Here is a 10,630-nt window from a genome sequence, read left to right as displayed (position 1 = left end):
AGGAGCATGAAGAAGAGAGTTGTCCAGGCCATGGTGGATGCAGTACTCTGTTGCCTGCAGTGAAGGCTGCACACTCAGGCCTCTTTTATTATCTTTGTTGCTCTGAAAGAGGAGGAACTGTTTATACAAGTGTGTTCTCCTCCTGGTGATTTCTGTTCCACCCGAGAAGACAGCTGCGGACTGACGTTTATTCTTTAGACACGGGGGGCTGGTGGGTGAGATGCAAAGTTTGTCCCACGGAGGGTCAGACAGGAAGCAGATACTAAAACCCTCTACACACTCTGTCCCACTCAGGGAGGACACAGTGCTGAGTCCTCATCAGCAACACAGGCACCAATGCCCAGCCCTGGAGAGTTTGAAGGGTAGCACAGATGGCATGCAGGACCCTGAAGGGGGCACATGGGGTTCACCACTGATAGCACAGAGCCTGACACAGGGAGGGCATAGCTACCCATGCATGGTGACAAGTAACTGACATTTTCCATTTACCATAAATCCCTGCTTCTGACATCTGAGGGCACTGCGCTATCTCCTCTGCTGACATCTTCCATTCACGTTCTAAGAGGAAAACCTATACAAACAAACAATGATAAAAATAATAACAAAGCACTTATATCACCAGTCTACTTGCTGTTGAATTTTTGTTTTGTTTTTTGAGACAGGGTCTCACTCTGTTGCCCATGCTGTGGTGCAGTGGCATGATCTCAGCTCACCACAGGAAGCTTTGACCTTCCAGGCTAGAGCAATCCTCCAATCTCAGCCTCCTTAGTAGAAGGAACTACAGGCAAAGGCCACCATGCCTTGCCAACTTTAATTATTTTTAATTAAATAATTTTAGTTAAATTTAAATTTAATTTAATTTAGTTTAATTTAATAATTTTCGTTAGTGATAAGGTCTCGCTATGTTGCCCAGGCTGGTGTTGAACTCCTGGGATTAATATACCCTACTGCCTTGGCCTCCCAAAATAGTTGGGATTACAGGTATGAACCAGTGCACCTGGCCTGAATTTTTTTTATTTGATGTCCTGAGATAAGAAAATGTTTTACCATTTGTTCAAATTTTCTTTTATATCATTTACTAAATTTGCTAGTTATTTTCTAATAGATAAATTTAATATTTACTTTTGTATACTGAGACCAAAACATAAGGACTTTGAACTCTTTGTAATACATTTTATTTTACTAGTTGTGAATTTGGCAATTTTAAAATTCATCCTAATTAATTTTCAGCACAATGTATTTTATTCTTGTTAGCTATTCATAGCATTCAAAACTTTTAAAATAAATGAATTCTGTCTTTATAATATTTGGATCAATTTTTATTGCGTCTATTATTGAATTGGCAGAAATTCCAGGTTAAAATCTTGCACAATAGCTGTATCTGTAGCCATCATGTAGGATCTCAGATTAAAATGCAAACAATCCTAGTAGTTTTCTTTCAGAAGTAATGATTTCCTCTAGTCTGAAAATACACAGTAAGAAATTAGAGAAGTATATTTTACTTCTTTCTATATAATTTTTGGGAAGGCTCATAAGCATTTATTAGGAAAATCATGTATGTATTTCAAGTTGAATCTTTTGCAATGACAAAGGGACCAACTAAATGACCTTAAGAAATCCACATTTCCCAACCTCTCAACTGAACCCACCTTTATCTTTCTGGGTTGCCATGAGGTGTTTTCTCCACTGATATGCATCTTTGAGCTCCAACACTTTTAAGTAACCTTCACCCTCTCCTTCCAGAATCTTCCAAGGCACTGACAGATCAAAGGCCGGTGTCTTTTTTTTTTTTTTTTTAGACCGAGATTTGCTCTCATTGCCCAGGCTGCAGTGCAGTGGTGCAATCTCAGATCACTGCAACCTCTGTCTCCCAAGCTCAAGAGATTCTCCTGCCTCAGCCTCCCAAGGAGCTGGGATTACAGGCATGCACCACCATGCCTGGCTAATTTTTTGTATTTTTAGTAGAGATGGTGTTTCATCATGTTGGCCAGGCTGGTCTCGAACTCCTGACCTCAGGTGATCCACCTGCCTCAGCTTCACAAAATAGGCCAGTGTCTTAATTGTGTGATAAGTACATGGGATAGTTGTCTTCTTTGTCCTCATAAACTGTTAGGGATTTCTCCCCTGACCTGGGATAAACCACACATTTGCAATCTCAACACAACCATGTGATCAGGGAGACAGGACTAAAATCTTGGGTGCCAGACACAGGTAGGGCTGGTTTGTTTCTTTTCACAGGGCTTCCTGTGCAAGGAGTGTCTTGAAATCTGCCCTCGCACATGTTAGATCCCCCACATCATCTCCTTTATCTCACTGAGGGGGTTTCTGAGGTGACCTCAGGACCCAGGTCCAGTGGAGGCAGCTCCTGGATCCAGGGTGGCCAGGAGACAGACTCGTGGAAGGGGAGCAGGGAGAGAGCCTGAGGTCGGCTCAGCAAAGCTCAGCAGTGTGGTCATCCCCAGGTGGCTCCAAGACTCCATCACCTCTCAGTCCTCCTCATCTTGCCAGTGTTATGTTAAGAGACACTGTTCAGGACAAGCACATATACCTTCTGAGGGGCTCAGAGTGGAACTGTGATCCTGTGGGACAATCTGTGATAATAGGTGGAGGATGGGGAAGGCTGAGCCCTGTGTCCTACAAAGATCCTAAGAACCAGAGCAGCAGGTAGGTCAGCTCAGTGGGAGGCAGAAGGGATTCTGGAGCCAATCCTACAGGGGATGGTCTCCAATAACACAAATATTCATATGAGCCACTAAATGTTCCCTAAGAAAACTTACGGTTTTGGAAATTCCTAAAGAGACTTGCGTCTTTTTTTAATTTACTTTTTGTAGTGATGGAATCTCACTATGTAGAGGAGGCTGGTCTCAAACTCCTGGCCTCAAGCAAGCCTGGTGCCTCAGCCTCCCAAAGTATTGGGATTACAGGAAGAGTCACCACACCTGGCACCTAAGAACATCTGTTTTTGGAAATTCCTCCCATCTCTGCAGAAATAAAGTTATAAATTTGGCCATGGCTTGAGATTTTAAATCTGTTTCTGAGCATTCTGGAGGTTTTAAATGAGAATTTAGGAGAGTGGGGTCATGGAACATTACCTGATATCATTTTAAACAGAGATTCCCCAGTAATAGTTTCATAATAATAAAAGTAGTTTCTTCCCAAATATTATTGCTGACAAAAATCTCATGTACTTCTTGTTAAATACAGATTATTAGGCACCAACACAACTTTCTGATTTAGTAGGTCTAGGTTGGATAATTGCATTTTTAACAAGGCACTTGGCAATGCACTTACTTCAGTGATAAAATACTAAATTGGTCTCCATGGACAAATTAATGAATGAGCATATGCTTGTTGATTCTCTTTGAATAAGAAAAGTCTTCCTGGAGCACTGTGAGTGTATGTATTCACGGAAGCATCACACTGGGGAGATGGATACACCCTGGGACAGACTGGATGAAGCACCTGACAGTGAACCCCTGCACAGGAGACTGGGGCAAGGAGGCTCCCCATTCATGGTGTTGGTGTTTCAACTCTGTCACCTTCTCTCCTGCTCTAAGGGCTGAACCATTCTGAGGATGTAAAGAGGCTTTAGTTGCACCTCCTCATGTTTTGTTTGTTTGTTTCTTTGTGGAATTGCCACTAGCCATGTATGGCACATGGTAATGATCAAAGTCATCATCTACCTGAGTCCCTGTGATGGTGAGGGCAGTATTGTTCCCAAGGATGGAGTTAGAGAAGTGACCAGGGACCCCAGAAGGGTGGGTGTTTGGGCTGCAGATGAGCATGTGTGGAGCCTGGCCTGGGGTCTGTTAGTACCAGCTGGAGTAGTGACTGGTAGACACTGAGCCAGAGCTCAGGCCACAAGTGAGTGTGACCATCCCTCCAGAAGACCCTGAGAGTGATGGCTCCTGGGTCACCAGAGACTGAAAATCCGCCCCCCAAAATCAACAGCAGAGACACAGTTATGGTCACAGGGATGAGGGTAACCTAGATCCTGCTTTGTGTGGTCCCTCCAGGGATGCAGAGTCCCTTCCCTTGACCCATAAGCAAGGACCCCAAGGAGAAGCATCATGCAGGCCATGGTGGGGACAGTCATGAGGGCTAGGCAGCCTCAGGCTTCTCCGCTGGGTTTTCTTGTCCTCAGGGTCTTTTCATGCTTCTCCAGACCCAATAGGGGAAAAAGTTCTTTATACAATCAGTTTCCCCTCCCTTCCTGTGGCAGTTTTCACCCTGCTGTCCCCTAAGAGAGACCTTGAGAGAAGCAGATGCTGAGACCTCACATAGACCCATGACCACACTGGACTGAGACACTGAGAAATGAGTGTTGATGCCTCCCCAAATCAGCTCCCCCCAGCCCCTTGTGACCTCAATCCAACTTTCCTTCTCTGGAAAGCTGGAGGGCTGAAGGAGGAGGTGGGTATTTTCATCTTCCTGTCACATGACCTTGTTTATGGCAAACCTAATCCCATCCTTGGGAGCATTTTCTTCACTCCCTAGTGAAATGATTGCCACTTTCTTTGGGAGTACCTGTTTTGTACCTAGGCAAGTTAAGGAAATGCCAAACTTTGAGATGAATTAAGAGTCCTTTATTAAGCCAGTGGCCAAAGAGACAGCTAATGCTCAAAATTCTCTCGGCCCCAAGGAAGGGGCTTGATTAACTTTTATACTTAGGTTTAGGAAGGGGAGGGGGACTCAAATGTAATAATTCTGCAGAAGTAAAAACATGCAAGAATAAAAAAATCAAAATGGTTACAGAGTGATAAACAACTTAAAAGACAAATGGTTACAAGAAGAGCAACAGTACCAGGTGCAAGGTTCTAAATCTTTCATTATAATTAGATATAGGGTCTATGCTGGACATGACCTCAAGGTTTTATGTTGTTATCTTCTGGAGAAAATTCCTGGGATCTTCATGTATTGTTGGTGTTAGTACCTTATCAGTTAATTGGGCTCCTTTGAAATGCTGAGGATCTGTTTACCTAGGCCAACTCCTTACGAAAGGGGGTTGGGTGAGGAGCCCTTAGTGTCTTGTAAATTAAGGGGTCAATTGGAGTTTGTCTGGCTTTCCTAGCTAGAGAGAGTCTTATTTACATGAGAAGCAAGGCTAGGTGATTAAAGAGACAAGCAGGACAAAATTCAAAGTAACAAGTTAAAGTAAAAACAAGGTTAAGCATTTCACCTGCAAGTACTGGTATGAGTTGGGTGAATTTCTGTCCTCTTAATGTCCTAAGATAACTAGAAGCTCCTTCCCCTGTCAGAAAGTGACATTCTTTATTTACCACAGGTCAGGAACACTGAACAAGTACTGCATAGATAAGGTATGTCACCAGTTTTTTCTAAAAGGCTTTTATTGGACATGTATGTCAACCTTGACTTGTTAAAGTAGTCTGTTATAGTCAAAAGCATGCCATTCCAGTCAAAGCCTTGGTAAAATAACCAGTGTCTCTAATTGGGTTCTAATACAAAAGAAAACAGATTTCTATTGCACTTATGCAAATAACTATATTGCCATAAATTAAGAATACTCACAAATAGTTTCCAAATTCTAGATAAATCAGGCAGACAGAAAGAAATATGCTGCAAATTTTGCTCACAGGACTATAATTCATTCAATTGCTAAAACCTGTAAATAGCTCAAAAGAAAAAGTTTTCTTGACTCTGAAAAACAACAGAAGGAATCAGGAACATGCAAGGCAAAAAAAAAAATCACAAAAATATTACATTTTTTAAATTAGTTTAGTCCATGCTATTAACTGTATATAGCATGAATATTGAGCCAGCAGTCCTTATGAATATATTAGCTTTCTACAACAGTCTTAAAATTATTTTATTTCTGTTTCAATAACACCTTTGTTTTTTTTTTTTTGAGACACAGTCTCACTCTGTCACCCAGGCCGGAGTGCAGTGGCATGATCTTGGCTCACTGCAAGCTCTGCCTCCTGGGTTCATGCCATTATCCTGCCTCAGCCTCCCGAGTAGCTGGGACTGCAGGTGCCCATGACCACACCCAGCTAATTTTTCTTTGTATTTTTAGTAGAGACAGGGTTTCACTGTGTTAGCCAGGATGGTCTCGATCTCCTGATCTCATGATCCACCCACCTTGGCCTCCCAAAGTGCTGGGATTACAGGCATGAGCCACCACGCCTGGCCTTTTTTTTTTTTTTTTTTTTGAGATGGAGTCTCACTCTGTCACCCAGGCTGGAGTGTAGTGGCGCGATCTTGGCTCACTGCAAGCTCTGCCTCCCGGGTTCTCACCATTCTCCTGCCTCAGCCTCCCAAGTAGCTGGGACTACAGGTGCCTGCCACCACACCTGGCTAATTTTTTGTATTTTTAGTGGAAATGGGGTTTCATCGTGTTAGCCAGGATGGTCTCGATATCCTGAACTCATGATCTGCCAACCTTGGCCTCCCAAAGTACTGGGATTACAGGCATGAGCTACTGTGCCCAGCCACAATGGCACCATTTTAAAATTTAATTTTATTTATTTATTTTTCTTTTTTGTTGGAGACAGGGTCCCACTCATGTTGCCCAGGCTTCAGTGCTGTGGTATGATCTCAGCTCACTGCAACTTCTGCCTTCCAGGCTCAACTGAACCTCCCACTTCAGCCTCCTGAGTAGCTGAGGCTACAGGCACATGCCAACACACCTGGCTAATTTTTGTATTTTCTGTAGAGACAGGGTTTCACTATGTTGCCCAGGCTGGCCTGGAACTCCTGAGCTCAAGTCATCTGCCTGGCTTGGCCTCTCAAAGTGCTGAGAATACAGGCATGGGCCACTACGCCTGGCTCAATGGCACATTTTTTTAAAGCTATCAGAGACCCACAATTAACAGTACCCATCAGAGTCCTTTAGCTGATTCTAAACCACCTTTTGAAAAGTATTACAAGACAACAATTTTCTGTGGATGACAAAAGTCTTAGGACAGCCACAGTTAAAGACTCAATTGATAAGGAAATTTGGTCATTTTTGTGGTACACAAAAATTTAACATAACAATTATAATTATTACTGCTAATATATACTGAGACATATCAGAATTACACAAATTTTGAATAATTTTGTAACACATACTAAAACATATTTATATGAACATAACTCAAAGAAAGTTAAATACCATTTTATATTTGACAATGCTTCATGTGTAATTTTAATGTATCAAATAAGCTGAATATGTCTTTTTTGGACATTGGGAAATCTAATATCTAAAAAGGTTAATCAGGTCAAAAAAACTTAATTTAGATTTAGATTTTGAAAAATTTGGCAAATATCAGTGGTTTAAAACATTTGATATTATAAAATAAAATCCCAGGTCAGTGTAAGTCATTTATTTAGCCAAAATGATAATGCAAAGATTTCAAATAGGCAAAAACCTTTACTTACTGATAGAGGGGAGACTTAGCTTTCCAAGCAACAAGGTACAATAAAGATAGGACAAGGCTATCTGGATCTATCTTGTTTCAGTCTATTTTTGTTGTAGTTCATTTAAAAGGCAAAATAACTTTTATTATCTCTCAATATTATACAGCAATCTTGTTCAAAAGAGAAAACCAAATTGCACCTTTGCGTTAGTGCCTCATTAATGCTAAAACTAATTTTAAATTTTAAATTAAGTCTTATAAACAAATCTATCTAATTTTAATTGGTTTGGCCATATGCTAAGATTTCCATAAGCCTTTTATAGCCCTTTATAATTTTATGTTAAAGAGCAGATTAATGGTCAAAAAACCCTGTTATTATGACATATGGGCTCAGATTCTGGCCCTGAATCAGTGTGCTTTCATTTTCATATCCAATTTATGAAAAAACTATATAATACCCTTTTAATTTTACTCAACTTGCAGACACACAGAATTTTTTACAAGGTTAATTTTTCACAAACCTTCTACAACTTTCTTAAACCTTCAGTTTAACCTACTTTTTTACTTAAAATTCTTAAACCATCTAAATTAGACAAAATGATTTTATTTTTAAAACCTCATTCTGATGCCTTTTTACCAAGAACACATATTTTTAATTTTTTTAGTGTGAGCAATTGTAATTATATATCAAGTTAAAAGCCTAGAATACAGCACAGAACTGCAGAGAACCTAATGATTTCCAGCATAGCCGGGGGCATAGCTAATTCCATACATCCCCAGACCTTATCTAGAATCTAATGGCTCTAAAGCAGGTCAGTGGAACAATTACCAAAAGTCATAGAAGGCTAGGCATGATGGTTCATGCCTGTAATCCCAACACTTTGGGAGACCAAGTGAGACGGATCACCTGAGGTCAGGAGTTTGAGACCAGCCTGGCCTACATGGTGAAAACCTTTTTCTACTAAAAATACAAAAATTAACTGGGCATGGTGGTGGACATCTGTAATCCCAGCTACTTGGGAGGCTGAGGAAAGAGAATTGCTTGAACCCAGGAGGTGGAGGTTGCACTGAGCCGAGATTGTGCCATTGCACTCCAGCTGGGTGACAAGGGCAAAACTTTGTCTCAAAAAAAATTCATAAAGGCAGTTTCTGACCTTAAAGCATTTAGCAAACCTAATATCTGACCTGCCTAGCTTAGTCCAAATATCCACATGTGAAAACGATTTTTATATTTTACCAGCAATTTAAAAAATACCTTTTCTTTAAAAAGCTTCTGAGTCATGTGAACTAAAAGTCATTTTTAAAATTTTTCTAACAAAATATTTGATTTAAGTGCTTCTTTAATGCCAATTAATTATAGCTCTTTCATATATTTTAGTAGTGAAACGTTACACACACAACACATAAATTCACAGACAGACAGAGGTAGATCTCGTAGGGGGATAAGGCTTTCTAATTGCCAGTTTTTAAGTTTTCCTTTATAATTGTAAACCAACAGTCCCTCAATTATCTCTTTCCTGGCCCTTAACAATTGTCAGCCCCAGGCAGTTCCAAATTTACATTTTTTTAAATTTTATTATTATTATACTTTAACATTTATGGTACATGTGCACAATGTGCAGGTTTGTTACATATGTATACATGTGCCATGTTGGTGTGCTGCACCAATTAACTTGTCATTTAGCATTAGGTATATGTCCTAATGCTATCCCTCCCCCTCCCCCACCCCACAACATTCCCCAGTGTGTGATGTTCCCCTTCCTGTGTCCATGTGTTCTCACTGTTCAATTCCCACCTATGAGCGAGCACATGTGGTGTTTGGTTTTTTGTCCTTGCAATAGTTTGCTGAGAATGATGGTTTCCAGTTTCATCCATGTCCCTACAAAGTACATGAACTCATCATTTTTTATGGCTGCATAGTATTCCATGGTGTATATGTGCCACATTTTCTTAATCCAGTCTATCATTGTTGGACATATCGGTTGGTTCCAAGTCTTTGCTATTGGGAATACTACCGCTATAAACATATGTGTGCATGTGTCTTTATAGCAGCATGATTCATAATCCTTTGGGCATATTCCCAGTAATAGGATGGCTGGGTCAAATGGTATTTCTAGTTCTAGATCCCTGAGGAATTGCCACACTGACTTCCACGATGGTTGAACTAGTTTACAGTCCCAGCAACAGTGTAAAAGTGTTCCTATTTCTCCACATCCACTCCAGCACCTGTTGTTTCCTGACTTTTTAATGATCACCATTCTAACTGGTGTGAGATGGTATCTCACTGTGGTTTTGATTTGCATTTCTCTGATGGCCAGTGATGATGAGCATTTTTTCATGTGTCTTTTGGCTGCATAAATGTCTTCTTTTGAGAAGTGTCTGTTCATATCCTTTGCCCACTTTGTGATGGGGTTGTTTGTTTTTTTCTTGTAAATTTGTTGGAGTTCATTGTAGATTCTGGATATTAGCCCTTTGTCAGATGAGTAGGTTGCAAAACTTTTCTACCATTTTGTAGGTTGCCTGTTCACTCTGATGGTAATTTCTCTTGCTGTGCAGAAGCTCTTGAGTTTAATTAGATCCCATTTGTCAATTTTGGCTTGTGTTGCCATTGCTTTTGGTGTTTTAGACATGAAGTCCTTGCCCATGCCTATATCCTGAATGGTATTGCCTAGGTTTTCTTTTAGGGTTTTTATGGTTTCACGTCTAACATTTAAGTCTTTAATCCATCTTGAATTACTTTTTGTATAAGGTGTAAGGAAGGGATCCAGTTTCAGCTTTCTACATATGGCTAGCCAGTTTTCCCAGCACCATTTATTAAATAGGGAATCCTTTCCCCCTTGCTTGTTTTTGTCAGGTTTGTCAAAGATCAGATAGTTGTAGATATACAGCGTTATTTCTGAGGGCTCTGTTCTGTTCCATTGGTCTATATCTCTGTTTTGGTACCAGTACCATGCTGTTTTGGTTACTGTAGCCTTGTAGTATAGTTTGAAGTCAGGTAACGTGATGCCTTCAGCTTTGTTATTTTGGCTTAGTATTGACTTGGCAATGTGGGCTCTTTTTTGGTTCCATATGAACTTTAAAGTAGTTTTTTCCAATTCTGTGAAGAAAGTCATTGGTAGCTTGATGGAGATGGCATTGAATCTATAAATTACCTTGGGCAGTATGGCCATTTTCACTATATTGATTCTTACTACCCATGAGCATGGAATGTTCTTCCATTTGTTTGTATCCTCTTTTATTTCCTTGAGCAGTGGTTTGTAGTTCTCCTGGAA

This window comes from Pongo abelii, chromosome 7, assembly GCF_028885655.2.
Source record: "Pongo abelii isolate AG06213 chromosome 7, NHGRI_mPonAbe1-v2.0_pri, whole genome shotgun sequence".
NCBI classification, from domain to species: domain Eukaryota; kingdom Metazoa; phylum Chordata; class Mammalia; order Primates; family Hominidae; genus Pongo; species Pongo abelii.
The sequence above is the reverse complement of the archived record's forward strand: the minus strand, read 5'-3'. Positions refer to the sequence as shown.